Source organism: Diabrotica virgifera, chromosome 10 (assembly GCF_917563875.1).
Source record: "Diabrotica virgifera virgifera chromosome 10, PGI_DIABVI_V3a".
Taxonomy (NCBI): Eukaryota; Metazoa; Arthropoda; class Insecta; order Coleoptera; family Chrysomelidae; genus Diabrotica; species Diabrotica virgifera.
Genome location: NC_065452.1, coordinates 133672195 through 133688773, shown reverse-complemented (window position 1 = coordinate 133688773; position 16579 = coordinate 133672195). Strand labels below are relative to the sequence as shown.

Below are 16579 nucleotides of genomic sequence, written 5' to 3'. Positions count from 1 at the left end.
TTATAAAAAAAATAGGTTTTAAACAAATTACACCAATTTTCAAACGCCATTTTTGAAGGGTGTCTAATTGAAATTTTGATTTGTCAATACATTTATCGAAAACATACACAAAAGCAAAACAAATGAGATTTTAAAAACTTGTATGCTATATCAGCAACAACCGCGTTTTGGCAATTAAAAAAATGATAGCTTTTTATAAACAAATTAAATATCTCATGAACTACTCAATATTTATCGACCAATTTTTTTGTTGGCTTATAGTTATATTATAGCGCAACTATTTCTGTAAAACGAAATATTTTATAGAGCTTATTTATATTGCAAATAATATTTTTTTGGAAATGCGTTTTTCAATTTTGATTTACAACTATTTAAATAAATTAAGGGTCAAATTTAATTTAGTGAGTCTCATATAAAATATTGTTTCTTCGTCTTTGCAGAAAAAAACTGTAAAATCCTTAATAAGAACACAAATTACCGCAGCAGTTAAAAAAGTAAATTTTGTGCAAAAATTACCCATTTTTAATTATTTAAACAATGATCCCCTCATATGATTCATATACTTTCTTGAAAATATCTTTTGTTTGGACCTAAACTTTGATCAAAAATTTATTCCAACCTGTACGGAATTACATTCTGATTTACATGTATTGTAATTTTATTTGATCGGTCTAAACTAGCTAGAGACAGAAAAGAGTGGCGTAAAGTAGAAAAAATTTAAGAGAGCTTGTAGATAGATAGATAGATAGATTTATTTAACTACTTTACAAAATAATTGTTTGTAGCAACTCAAAATTACAAGGTATATAAAAATTACAAGGTATATAAAATAGAAATATAAAACATAACTTATAAATATCACAAACAAGAACATAGATTAACAAAAAATATTTTGTGTCACGGTAAGCATTTCAGTAGATGTTCTGCAATGAGTCATATATTCTTCCGAGCAATAAAAGCAATGTTTCAACAAATACATTTTTATGACTTTTTTGAAACGGTTACAGCTTAGCTGTTTAATATCTTTTGGTAAAATATTGTAATAGTTATAATTAGGACAATTTTTATCTGAAAGACGCAATCTAGAGCGATTTGTTCGCAAATAGTGAGAGTTTCGCGTATTGTGAACGTGAACATCAGACTGCTTTATTAAATGAGCCCGTTTTCTGTGAATTTCAGTCAGAACTTGATATATCAACAGAGTAGGTAGCGGCATAATTTTTAATTTGATGAAGAGAGGTCGGCAATGTTCCAGATAACTAACCCCTGCTAAAATCCGGATAGCTTTCTTTTGCATTCTGAAAATTTGAAGAGCATTTGTTGAATTGCCCCATAAGATTAATCCATAGCTTAAGTGTGAGTGAAATAAAGAAAAATATGTCACTTTCAATGTCTCAAAGTTGACAACCCTTGCTAGTTGACGTACGTTGTACACCTCGACATCTTCGGGTATAAGGGGTATAACATGTTAAAAAAATCACTTAAATCGGACCAGTTTTAGGAAATTCGAGACATTAAAAATTACCAACTTTTAAGGTGGTGCGTTAATTTCTTGGAGAAGTGTAAATTACATATCAAATAATTTTTATCTATTGAACAGATCGGTGCAGATCGACCTTATATCGCATCTTAGACTATTACTTTATCATCTTTAATTCCTTATGTCAAAATTATTGCAATAATGAGATAGAATATAAGTGGTTTTCTTCGAATGATCAATTAAATTCTATAATCAATAAGATAGTGGCTCAGTGGCAAATTCCAAGACTGTATTTTGTCTATCGCAAATCGACAGGTTATTCAACGGCTTAGTAACAACAAAAATGATGATGTTATTGATATGTCTGAATTCCCTGCAACTAACTGATAAGATAAATTATATTGGCAATAATTAAAAGGTATAATATTATACCAATGTACGTGACTCTCAAGTTGTAACAATGAAAAAGACTATTACTCCAGGGAAATAAGGCAAAAAAATATCATGTTCGGGACACTGACCCAGCCAGGTTGCAATGAGTTTTTTTGGGTAGTACCTATATAGCTAATAAATTATATATACAAAAATGCCCGTCACATTTCGGAAGCATATAATATTTATTATCCAATAAGAGTCAAAATGGCAGTTTTTTCGTTTAAATCGCTACAGTTAAAAATAGTCATCAAATATATTCTTTAGAGCAGCGGTTCTCAACATTTTTGAGGCCTGTACCACCTACAGTTATTTTTATTATTTTGGTTACCAGCTATATTTTTAGACTGTATTATCAAGACGTACTAAATACTACTATTTTAATTTTTTTTTGTGTTTTGTGTACCACCGTAAATAATGATATGTACCACCAGTGGTACATGTACCACATATTGAGAACCGCTGCTTTAGAATATTCATCGTTTAGTAGATGGGAAAGGTTTAAAATGACAAATGTTTTTGAATTTTGGCCCGATCATCTGTTGCTTCGGAAATTACTGCCAAATAAGGCTAAAATTTCGAAAATCACAAGTTTGCCATAACTGTTGTAAAAACGAACTTAGGACTTTAAGGTTGCGTGGAAAGTTGAGTCAAGTTGTGTTTTTCCTGTACAAACTTTGCCTGGAGCAGAGACTTTAACACTGACGCAAAAATCAGCAAATAAACTCAGAGTTACACAACGAGCCATGGAACGTGCAATGCTGAACGTGAGCTTTCGAGATATAACAAACCAATAAATCAGGCAAAGATCAGGAGTTCAAGCCGTCATCCCCGGACAAATAATCCCGAACAAAAAATCCCCACAAATTATCCCTGGACAAAAAATCCCCAGACAAAAAATCCCCGGACAAATAATCCCCGGACAAAAAATCCCGGACAAATAATCCCCACAAATTTTTTTGGTCAAAATATCCCCACAAAATATCCCGGACAAAAAATCCCCAAGAAATATGTGCTATGTGCTGCTGAATAGTTCTCCCGAAATTTTACCAAATTCCGAATTCCAATCCCATGCCGAAAACTTCAAATTTTACATGACAAAAAATGTGAGTTTTTTCGAAAATCTTTCATAGCTGCCTAGGGAGAGGCCAGATGAGAGAAGGTCTGTAGGACGGCCTAGAAAAAGGTGGAAAGATGCAGTCAGAGAAGATCTGGAGAAAATGGGAGGGAGACAATGGTAAATAGTGACAGCACCGACAAACATGGAAAGCAATATTAAACGCGGCAAAGACTCGAAGAGTTATAACGACATTGATGATGATGACTAAGTATTCTTGACGTTAAATTTACAAAAAGGAACATATTTTTTTGCATTACTATCAAGATTATCGTTTTCAAGACGAGCAGTTATCATCACGAATACGCAATGTTTTGAAAATAGTTATTCACAGCAGAGTGAGCAAAAGATTTAAGCGAATAATTACAACATGATTCCCACAGCCTTAGCTCATTTCCCATATCTTCCACGATTTTTAAAAAAACTCGCACTCTTTTGTCATGTAAAATTTGAAGTTTTCTATATGGAATTGGAATTCGAAATTTAGTAATCCAAATTACAATTCATGCTTAATCTTAATTTTTCGTACCGAAAAGCGGTTTCATGGCGATTGCTATCTATATGTTTCATACACTGAGGCTGAAAAACATTTTCGTCGATTGCATTCAAGGGAAAACTTTTATTCGGCAGCAAATATTTCTTGTGGATATTTTGTGCGGGATTTTATGTGGGATTATTTTGTCCAAAAAAATTTGTGGTGATTATTTGTCCGGGATTTTTTGTGGGGATTTTTGTCTGGGGATTTTTTGTCAGGGGATTTTTGTCCAGGGATAATTTGTGGGGATTATTTGTCCTAGCTTCGTAAGGTATATAGTATACAAGAAACACCTGGCTAAGTCAGTGTCCGTCAAAAACCTTGGACAAATTTCCTTGGACTATACTACAATACTAATTTCAATAAAAGTCAATCATATTCTTTTACCAAGTCATGCAATTATGACTTTTTCTAGGGTTTCTCGACCTGAAAAATGCCAGTTCCACATTCATTTTAATTATCCGTTGCATAATGTCATAAAACGTCTAAAAATACTTTAAGAATATGTAGATTTATATTTGGTTTGTATAAAACTCCACGTTTGTAGTCACGCCAAGTTTGTTCGAGATCTTGAATAAAAAAATTAATTTTCAATATTATTTTCATGAAAAATGTTTGTGAAAGCGTTAAAGCGGTCTAGCATGAACATACGATACATATTTTTGATATTGTTTTGTTGTATTAACTGACATTTTATAAAATATTTTGTTATTACCTTTACAATTGTAAGATTTTGTTTGATGTTTCGGCTTTCTGATCAAAACAAGATCACCCCTTTAAAAAAGGACCCGGTTGGGGACTGTGACAAATCTAGGTATCTGAATTTTTTTAGTTATTATAGGCCTATACAGGATGTAACAAAAAGGTAGGTCATTAAATCACATATTCTGGGACCAAAAATAGTTCGAGTGAAACTAACCTACCTTGGTAAGAATGTGCACATAAAAAAGTTACAGCCCTTTGAATTTACAAAATGAAATTCGATTTTTTCCAATATATCGAAAACTATTTGAGATTTTTATTGAGAATGGTCATGTGACATTATTATGGCAGGAACATCTTAAAAATAAAATAAAAGTGAAATTTGTGCACCCCATAAAAACCTTTGATTCCCTTAAAATTGACTCCCTTAAACCCCTCCCCCCTCGCAGATATTTGTGTGCGATCCTTGTTCAACTAATGGTACCACCATAATAATTTAATTGGAACGTACACAAATATTGGGGGAGGGTTTAAGGGTACCAATCCCCCATAAAATTTTATGGTGTACACAAATTTCAGTTTTATTTTTTTTTAAGATGTTGCTGCCATAAGAATGCCACATGTCCATTTTCAATAAAAAATCTCTAATAGTTTTCGATATATGGGAAAAATCCATTTTCATTTTGTAACTTTAAAGGGATATAATTTTTTTTATGTGCACATTTGTACTAAGTTAAGTTAGGTTCAATCGAACTATTTTTGGTCCCGAAATATGCGATTTAATTTATGACCTTCTTTTTGGTAACACCCTGTATAAAGAAAACTTATACATCTTCTGCAAAGATTTCGGCGTCTTTTTGATCATCAACAATTTAGTGTAAAAATGCTATTTTTTCGAATTTTTTTGTTACCAATAAAAAGCTTTATATAGACCTATAATAACTAAAAAAAAAAAATTCAGATACCTAGATTTGTCACAGTCCCCAAAGAAAACGTCAAATATTTTTTTTTGCTTTAGAAACTTATAAATACTAGACACAAAATGTATAGTCAGTTTGTTTAAATATTATTCCTGATTTTTCTACTTTTGCCTCAAAATGATGTACCAAGTCTCAATCTCTACATCACGTGGTGATAATGTATGCTTACAGGAAAGAGCCTATCATAAATGATGCCACACAAAAAACCAATTTTTGTAGAAAAAGTGAATATTCTTATTATTATTTTTAAATTTAAAGTATGTGTAGCCTTTTATAATAGTAAGAGACAATGATGGAAGCAAAACCGAATTAGAAAAAGTTTAGAAACCAAGAAGTACAAGAAATATTAGCACAATTAGTACAATCAAGCAAAAGGCAAGCGTAAAATAACTACCCCCAAATAATCCGAGAACATGTTTTTGAAATATTTATATACAGAGTGGCCGAAAGAAAACAGTCCACCTCGATATTTGGCCGTATTTATTAGATTTTAAGGAAATGACGAAACAGGTCGATCTTTGATCTAAGGGGACACATTTTTACTGTACATCTGTCATTTGTCAAACCCCTCCCCTCCACATCCCCACCACTTATTTTTAAATAGGGAATAGGGGTCGCGTGCTAGCTCATTTGAAAGGTTATTTAATTTTCTATTCAGTAATATTAACATTGACATAATTATTTATACAGGGTGTCCAAGAAAAATTATTTTGAATTAAATTAATTGACACAAAAAGAAGAATGATGTAATTTATTTAACTCAAAATACATTCTACTGCTGACAGAAAAAATATGTTTGTTGCTTAAATTCAATATTCAACCTATCAAGAGGCAGATGGGTGGCAACTTGAACATTGAAATTAAGCAAAAACCAATGTTTATTTATCAAAAAACATTTTTTCTGTTTTGTGACAGCAGTAGAATGTATTTTGAATTAAATAAATTAATGTCGATTTTTGTTCTAAGGGGAACACATTTTTACGATACACACAGCTGTCATTTGTCAACCCCCTCCCCTCCAAATCCCCCACCAATTATTTTTAAATAGGGAATAGAGGTCGCGTGCTAGCTCATTTGAAAGGTTATTCAATTCTCTATTCAGTAATATTAACATTGACATAATTATTTATACAGGGTGTCCAAGAAAAATTATTTTTAATTAAATTAATTGACACAAAAATAAGAATGTATGTAATTTATTTAACTCAAAATACATTCTACTGCTGACAGAAAAAATATGTTTGTTGCTTAAATTCAATATTCAACCTATCAAGAGGCAGATGGGTGGCAACTTAAACATTGAAATTAAGCAAAAAGCAATGTTTATTTATCAAAAAACATTTTTTTCTGTTTTGTGACAGCAGTAGAATGTATTTTGAATTAAATAAATTAATTACATACATTCTACTTTTTGTGTCAATTAATTTAATTAAAAAAATTTTTGGACACCCTGTATAAATAATTACGTTAATGTTTATATTACTGAATAGAGAATTGAATAACCTTTCAAATGAGCTAGCACACAACCCTTATTCCTTATTTAAAAATAAGGGGTGGAGGAAGTGGTAGGGAGGGGGTTGACAAATGACAGATGTATGTACCGTAAATATGTGTCCCCCTTAGATCAAAAATCGACCTGTTTCGTCGTTTCCTTAAAATTTAATAAATACTGCCAAATATCGAGGTGGTCTGTTTTCTTTGGCCCTCTCTGTATAAGAGTATCAAGGTTTTCGTGATAGAGGAAGTCTGTTAGAAATGATAGATGGAAATGATAGCTCAGCGATTGATCGTGTCAGCCCAAAGATTGATACGATCAAGAATGAAGACAGTTACACAGAAGAATATTAGAAATAGAAAATAATAAAAGGTACAAATAAACATAAAAACTATTTATTTTAACCGAACCTTATTATAAATACAAAGAAAGAAATTAAGATGTTTCTCCTACAAAATATTCTTACAGACTAAAATACCAAACTGAACTAAAACACATATCTCGCATTCACATCCCTTGTAACATGATACTTTCATGCAATTTTACGTAAGAGGGTATCGGCCTAATGCATTCGGAGAACTGGGCCACCCATGCAGGCTATTCTAACACTTAACAAAAATATATTATAGTTGAGTATAAAGTAAATTTCAACAAAGAATGCTCCGAATACCCTAGGCAGCGATGCAGATCAACGAAGCTGTGTTAAATAGAGCAAATGTCGTTCATGAGTAATGTGAGTATTGAAAACTATTAAAATAAAAAGATTTCATACCTAGGGCATGTTTTTAGAAGATACCGGTAAAGAATCCTTCAGCTTCATGAAAGGTAAAATCGAGGGCCTCTGATGAATTGGAGGGAAGAAGATGTCTTGACTCAAGAACAACAGATATAGTTGATCAAATAAAGATAGGTACATATACTTTCGAAGGAGCAAGAGAATTTATAATATGTCTAGACTCACAAATCAACCAAAGTGACACAATCACTGCAGGAATTAACAAACGTATATATCTAGCAAATAGAGCATACTATGGATCAAAGAAACTTTTAACATAACCATAGTCACAAAAAGAACGAAAATATTAATACATATAGAGAACTCTTATCAAGCCCGTCCTCGCCTATGCGTCAGAAACGTGGATGATGATAGAAAGTGATGAAGAACGTTTAGACTGTTTTGAACGTAAAATCCTTAGGCATATTTGTAAATACGTGCAGGAGAACCGATTATGGCGTAGATGCTATAATTTTGAGCTTTACCGCCCTTTATAGTGAACCTCCATCAAAATAAATAGGAGATAATGAAGGAGATGGAACCGTAAAAACACATGTGTAACCTAAGACCGGATGGAGTGAGGAGAAGAGGCAGGCCCAGAGCACGATTTAAGTATCAGGTGGAAGATGACTTATAAGTGTTAAGAGTACCGAAAAATTCGAAAATCAAGGCGAAGGATAGGAAGGAATGGAAGCTGCTTCTAGAACAGGCCAAGACTCACTAGGGGTTGTAGAGTCATTGTACCGGGTGTCCCAATAAGAATGGCTCTCGGCCATATCTCAGGAACCGTTTATAGTAGAGCCTTGAAATAAAAAATTTTATAACAAAAGTTGCCTCAGGAAAAGCCTGGAAATTATTTTTATAATTGTGGGACCACCGCTAGAGGGCGTAATTGAATATCAAAAATTAAAAAATCTAAATTTTACAAAATTTTCCTAATGAAGGGGCACTGGAAATCCGATCGTCGTATTCTTCATAAAATTCTACGCATATTTGATTTGACAAGTTTAGGTCTACCTTTGGAAATAAGAGGTGGGGGTGAGTGGGAACCTTGTTATGAAAAACTGGCTGTGAGTCCGGTTCTGCTTAATCAAATTTTGCAAACTTGGTCTTGTTGAAGACAGATCTTTTTCATCAATGTAAAAGTTATGATTTCGAACCAACTTACTGGGTAATATGCCAGCTAGAAGGCGTTATTTAATTTTTTTCAGAAATCTAGTGTTCCTTGGAAAATATTAAATACAAACATGCATTTTTAATACCGTATTACAAAATTAGACAAAATTAGCAACAGAATAGCGAAAACCGCATGTTAATACTTTTTTCTATCTCGAGATATCTTACAAAACGTGTAAATTTAAAAACATAACTGTTACTGTCACCGGTAAACGAAATTCATTAAAAGTAGTGTGCTATGAAAACAACAAAGAAGCATTTTCCAGCTGTCAACGTATATTAGGTTTTTTCAACGCTTTCTCATTTGTTTCGAGCCTCGTTCATATCTCGTATATTAATATTATACATGGATTATACGGCATATGACAGAGGCTCGAAACAAATGAGAAGCGTTGAAAAGCCCTATTACAAAGAAATAAAAACAACTATTTAGTGATGACATAAACGTTCAAATTTTTGCCCATCATTATCGTTGCAAACATTTACTCTTTCAAGAGTAGATTGAACAGCAGCCTCAATTTCTGCTCTCGATATGCTTTGAATGGCGTTTAGTATTCTCTGGATAATGTATTCTAGAGTAGTGTATGATGGGCAACAATTTGAATATTTAGGTCGTCACTAAGTAGTTCTTTTTGTTCTGTGTTATATTTAATTTTAATAGTATTGTTTCTCTTTATATTTTTGTTTTAATTAATTATATTTTTATACGTTGACCTCTGGAAAATGTTATTTTGTTTTTTTCCACAGCACACTACTTTTCATTAACTTAGTTTACCGGTGATAGTAACAGTTATGTATAAAATTTACACGTTTCTCGAGATATCTTGAGATAGAAAAAAGGTATCGACATGCGGTTTTCGCTATTCTATTGCTAATTTAATCTAATTTTATAAAGTATGATTAAAAATGCATACTTGTATTTAATATTTTTCAAAAAAAACTAGATTTCTGAAAAAAATTAAATAACGCCTCTCAGCTGGCTTATTACTTATTAGGATGGTTCAAAATTTTCACGCTTACATTGAAGAAAAAGATCTGTCTTCAACAAGACCCAGTTTTCAAAATTTGATTTAGCAGAACCGGACTTACAGCCATTTTTTCATAGCAAGGTTCCCACTCACCCCCACCTCTTATTTGCAAAGGTAGAGTTAAACTTGTTAATTAAAATATGCGCAGAATTTGATGAAGAATACAATAATCGGATTTCCAGTGCCCCTTCATTAGGAAAATTTTGTAAAATTTAGATTTTTTTATTTTTGATATTTAATTACGCCCTCTAGCGGTGGACCCACAATTATGAAAATAATTTCCAGGCTTTTCCTGAGGTAACTTTTGTTATAACATTTTTTATTTCAAAGCTCTACTATAAACGGTTCCTGAGATATGGCCGAGAGCCATTCTTATTGGGACACCCGGTAGAGTCATTGAAGCTTTTTAGCTCAGAAATTTTTTACTATAAACCGATTTACATGAAATTTTGGAATTATGCTTATCCTACACTTAACTTCAAAAGTGATATTGACCCGAACTCCATTTTCACCCTGGGGGTATCATCATCATCATTGATAGTGCAGTCATTGAAGCGTAAAATAGGTTTTTACCTCCGAAATTTTTTACAATGAACCGATTTACATGAGATTTTGCAATTAGGCTTTTCTTACCGTTAACTTCAAAAGTGATATTGACCCGAACTCCATTTTCACCCTGGGGGTGGTTGCTACCCCTTTTCGGTGGTGGAATTTTTTTTTAAAATAACCTCAGATATCCATAGAAGACCTAATTTTAAGCAAAACATGTTGTATAAAGTTTTTTCAAAAACCCAATACTTTTCACGTTATTGGCAATTGAAAATTCGGAATTCTCTCACGATTTTCAACAGTTTTTTATACGTAAAATGAGTGAGCTGCAATGAAAAAAGAGGAAAATCTAATGGTTTTTTTTTAAATCAATGGATTTCATAAGTGCCATTTCCACCAAAATTAAAATTAATCGTATTCCGTCTAAAATCAACTTTAGTATAAAGAGTTTGCTGGATTCTCGCAGTTTCGCTGCTTTGGAACACATATTTTTTTTGAAAAAATTTTCGAATTTAAAAAAAGAACCATCTTTATTTCATAATATCTCAAAAATAATGAAAGATATGTGAAAAAGTGTAATAATAAAAAAATAGTTTTTTTTTGACAAAAATTTTGGTTTGTTTGTTTTTCCTATCACACAAAAAGTAACGAAGATATGACTGATTAAAGAGCGCGTGGTAGCGCAGCCACAATCTCTCTCGAGCCCTTTGACCCTTCACCGTTTCAAAATAAAAGGTTTTTCACTCACTACATATCATAATGAAAAAGGTTGTAGCTCTTTTAATTACCTTCAAAATGGTTTTTTATAAGTTGTGATAGCTTCAAAATTGAAGTAGTTATGGCCCAAAAACTAGTACTAATTTAATCTAGTACACTTCCACCTAACTTATAAGTTTATATTTTATTCAATAAATGGTGATTTCTTACTCTATAATTGAATTATTTTTAAATATACAATCATAAATATTCAATGTTTTAATTTAGGGGTAGTTTTAAGGGTTAAAGGACCATATGATTTTCCAGCATAGCATTTTCTAGAACGTGGAACGATATTTAAATCCTTTTTAGTTTATCAAAAGAAATTTTTTATACAATTTTTAATCTAGGGGTTGATTTTAACCCGCCGTTACACGCGTCTTCAATTGTGACGTGGTTGCACGCGTATGAGCGTCGCCCTCACCTACATAAATTCGACTTATTTCGAGGAAGAATGAATGTCAACATGTAAAAATATAAAATGGGTTGTACTCACATATTATAGAAAGTCTCGTAAACCAATTTTTTTATTTAATTTAACAAAAAAAAAGTAAAAATAATATAGATCAAAAGCAAGTTTTCTTAATTTTCAATTTCAGCAAGCCACTGAAGAAATTAACGTTCTTTATGCGAATTCATTTTACTAAAAATACAAATTAAAATTAAAAACTGTTCTGAAGTTATTTCTTTGTGGCATTTATGTAACTAACTATTAATATTTTGTATTTTGATAACGACGTCCGAGGTGGAAATTGAAACGTTAATAAAATCAATTTTTCAAGTTAAATTGTGGCTTATTTCCCAATTAGAATAGGTAAATTTAAAAATGGGTTCTTAACCAGTGGCGCACCTAGAATTTTCCTCTGGGGGGGGGGGGGGTTTGCTTGGGCACCGAAAGTTTTTTGTATTATATATTTCTATATGCTCTGGGTGGGAGTTTAACCCCCAAACCCCCCCTCGGTGTGCCACTGTTCCTAACCTAATCCAAACACTAATATTTTAATTAAACCTACCTAAATATTAAATAAAAACCTAAAAGTTTCTTTGAGATAATAGAAACGTGATTTCACTGTGATTGCACGCGCAGTGAGGAATTCCCTCACTTGAAGAGGGATGTCTCTTCTTTCAACTATCACACAGCACACTGGCCGCTTGAAATATTCTATAACTTTTTCATACTCTCTCATAAACCATGCTAAAGGCATTCCTGGGTGCTTAAGGTTATCGTATTAGTTTACACAATTTCATTGGTTATAAACAAATTAATATGGTGAGGGATTTCCTCATAGCGCGTGTAATGGCGGGTTAAGGGTTGAAAGGGGTTAACAATTAAATAATTAAGATAGAGAACGTAAAATATTATTTACTCTATATTTAAGTCTTCTTGTCAAAGCAAATTAATTTTTTGTAAATTTTTTCTATTTAGGGGTTGTTTTTAAGGGTTAAAAGGGGTTAATAATAGGATAATTAAGATAGAGAACGTAAAATGTCATTTACTCTATATTTAAATCTTTTTATGTCATACTAAATTAATTTTTTGTAAATTTTTTCGATTTAGGGGTTGTTTGCAAGGGTTGTACGGTTTTCAAGGGTATGAAAATGAGTTTAACATGAGGTTATTGTATTAGAAAACACTTCACAATGTCACTCTTTATTATTAAACACGTTTTCTGGCGATAAAATGGCTCAATGTCAATTTTTTCATTAAGTGGTTGTTTTCACCCCTTAAAAATAAAAAACGGAGTTCGGGTCAATATCACTTTTGAAGTTAACGGTAAGAAAAGCCTAATTGCAAAATCTCATGTAAATCGGTTCATTGTAAAAAATTTCGGAGGTAAAAACCTATTTTACGCTTCAATGACTGCACTATCAATGATGATGATGATAATGGAGAACTCCAATATCTTGACCACGTAATGAATGAAGAATTACTAAAGAAATAGACACTTAGTAAAGGGGTTGTAATCTTTAGCTCATTTTTGTTTTGTAACATAAACAAACTAAATAAAAACATTGCTTCTGGCAAAAATTCCTAATGAGTCCCGTATCCAAATTACATTTGTTTATATTTCTATAAATAGTTTAGCAAAAATTCTTTTTCACTGCCAAAAAAAAATTGTTGAAAAGTACTATTTGACCTTCACTAAAATAAAGATTAGCAATAGATCAGAAAATTAAGAAGATTTTAACCTTTATCTACCCGCGCATCAAGTTATAACATAACTACACGTGTGGCGTACTTTATACGCCACAAGAAAATACATTTAAAAACAGCGGATTTCTTTATTTTTTTTTTAAATACACTTAGTTGTTTGTTATAAACCTTATTCGGCATCAGCGAATACTTGTCAGTAAGCCAATTGGGATTTATAACTGGAATCTGATTCCATGATAAATAAAATTACTAATAAATTTTTTTTTTGAAATGTGATTTTTTAAATGAGAAAAAGTATTGTTTATAAAGAAAAATATATTTTGTGCCATAATGACTTAAAAAACAATTGAAATATGTACTTATATTACTACTTATATTACAATAATCGTGGCGTATATTGTGCACCACCGGAAACAACAAATACTAAAATGTAAATTACAATCTTCCCAGAACGCCGATTATAACGAAACTAAAACCAATTGTAAAGTACATTCCAGTGACAGGTTAGGTAGATAAACAAGGTCAAAAATTAAATTTTTAAATATATTTGCAGTAGAATTCTTATATTTGGCGTACAAAATACGCCAGCGCGTGTAGTTAAAGGTTAAACGGTATGGAATAGCGTTTCTTAGAATTCTAAGAAAACTAATCATAAAGCCAGATCAGGACGTACATACCTTTGTAACCCGCAGCGCAAATGCCAAATCCAAGAAATGAAAACAAATGAAATGTGACAACAAATGCGTAAAACTTGAATCCACAGTACCACCAAGTGCAAGAAAGGAACAAAAATTGTGTACTATTGTGGTCTATTTAACAATATAACAGTTAACATGATTTTGCAGAACCACCCTGTATAATGAAAAATATTTTAATAATTTGTTTACATACTATAACATATTTTTACAATATTCTGAAATTAGACTTCGAATTAACTTTTGCATAAAGAAGAAATCTTTTATTTGATTTAAGAACTGTCCAAAATCACTAGGTTCCATTTTTGTTTCTCCTTTTGTTCTGATCCTTCTATTCTCCAACTCTGTTATGTATTCTTCGACCTACTACTTATTTGTATCTTATGTAAGACTTAATTTTTAGTCCTTTTTGTTCACTTGTTGATTTGTAATTTTCATTTGTGTACGTCTTTATATGATATTTCCTATTCAAATTCGTCTTTCAAGATCTATGTTTCTTTAAACTTAAATACACCAAAACATTTAAGAAAGTTTCAACTTCAATAGAAAATATAGATGCTCAAAAAAACTGTATATTTTATTTTGCTAAGAATTGTATCAGATGTTATTACTAAGGCATAATATTGCAGACAGTGTAGTAAAAGTTATGTACAATTAGCTAAAATTGTCATCTTGGTGGTGAAGAGAGTTAACCCACATTTTTGGGAAAAAATGAGTTATTTAGAACACAATGAAAAATACAATGGTGAAGTCAGCTAAGTGATTATTTCATTTAAGATCAATTTTTCGGTAAAGTTTATACAATAGTGCTGAAAGAAGGCAAGTGAAAATTATCTAATTACATATTACTTATTAATATTACTTAAATAAAAGTAAAAAGCATTGCTATGTTTGTAAAAGATTTCATGAGAATTGGTCAATAAACTACATAGTTATACAAAAAACAATTTTTTTAAACAAGTAAAGTTTCTATGCCTATTATCTCAAAACAATACCTTTGTGGGTTAGCTCTCTTCACCTCCAAGACGACAAAATATGGAAAATATGCCTGGTGTACAATAATTTGTCGATTTGACTTTTGTTTGTTTTAAAAGAATGATTCAAGCTATTATGTACAAGAAGAACACACTCTGTATATAAGTTAACGTATTTGTCTTCAACAACAAGTTAACAAAGTTTAATTGATGTATTTAAGCAATTGAACAATTCTGTGTTTGAGTCACCAATTACTGTTCCTAAATATCTATTATAATTCAGCTGTTTCCGTTTAAAGTGAGGGAAATTGACTGTTAGCACTAGTAAAGTTACGTAACCAACATTCGATTTACTCTAATTTTTCTCTATTTTAGAGCCATAGTTTTAAGTTTGACTAAAAAGCCGCATACCTACTAGTGCCTTGTGTTTTATCGATGTTATGTATGTTACGTAAGAGTATATTTCAAAAAAAATTAAAAGAAGCTTTAATTGACACTAGAAATATGCAGGATATGTATATTTTAGCAAATGACATGCAAAGTTGTAGGTTTAAACAAAATAAAACGTTTAAAAATTTTTTGGAAGTATAGGTTTAGCAATTTTTAAGGGTGAATGGTGGTGTAAAGTGGTATTGATTGTAAAATAAAAGGGTAACAGCTGAACAAGAGTTAAAATCGCAGGCAAAAATACATAAACAAGCGTTTTTTACCTTAGGATCCTGAGATTTAGAACCTTCGACTCAAAGGGTACACACTTCACAAAAGTATGAACCGACAATGAGAATTACAACGCGCCGCTTAGAACAAATCTTTGAGCCGCCTCTCCCACCTCTGTGACGCGAGAATTTCTCTAGCGAATAAGAGCTCCGAACGTATCGGTCTATCCTAGCGTTCCCGATTTGAAATCGTATTTTTAAACTGAAAAAATAAAATTTATTTTTTGTTCTCTCACGTTGATTTATCTATCTATTATAAATAGAAATATGGATGAGCTGGGAATTGGGGATTGTTTACAACACTACCTTACTTCCAGCCAATATCAAGAGCAACACTGTGGGTGGATAATGATTATAAAATACTACCAGACATACAGGGATTTTGAAAAAGATATAACTAATTTCGAAACAAAAATTTCCTGATTTTCTAAATGGTTCTCTATTTCGTTATGTTTAGTGTTGTAAACAGATGTGGGGTGAGACAGGAATGCGTGATGTCGCCAATTCTTTTTAATGCCCACTCGGAAGAGATCTTGAAAAAAGCTCTTGAGGGTGAAACAGCTGGAATAAAGATAAATGGAGTTCTCATTAACAACATATTAGAGATGCGGATGCCACTGTCATCTTAGCCGAAAATATTGGGGATCTTCAGAGGCTGGTGACGAGAATAGTGGAGTTTGGACAAGAATACGGTCAAACAATGAACGTCAAGAAGACGAAGTTTATGAGAATATCGAAAACTCAACAAAATATCGAGAATCTCTTCATAAATGGAATCAATGTCGAACGAGTTGACCAATATGCATAATCTTGGAACAATGATCAACTCCACAGGTGAGTACTTCCAGGAAATCAGAATAGAAAAGGATAGAGCAAATTTTAACAAAATGAGAAAAGTGCTCTGCACAAGAGATTTGAAGTTGGAGCTAAGAGTTAGGTTGCCTTGGTGCTACGTTTTCTCGACATTGTTTTATGGAATGGAAGCTTGGACCTTGAATGCGACATCAATGAAAA

At 31.9% G+C, this 16579-nt stretch overlaps 1 protein-coding gene across 3 annotated transcripts in view; it reads right to left on the bottom strand.

The window, feature by feature from the left end:
• LOC114336427 (arginine kinase) overlaps positions 1-15771 on the bottom strand; it is an 87130-nt gene extending 71359 nt beyond the window's left edge. For 2 of the 3 annotated variants that reach the window (XM_050663576.1, XM_050663578.1), the window contains exon 1: positions 15560-15684. The gene's annotated coding sequence lies outside the window, so the exon portion shown is untranslated. Of the gene's footprint in view, positions 1-15559 lie in introns of all 3 variants that reach the window. The other variant, XM_050663577.1, reaches the window with a different exon arrangement.
• Positions 15772-16579: the final 808 nt, after the last annotated feature.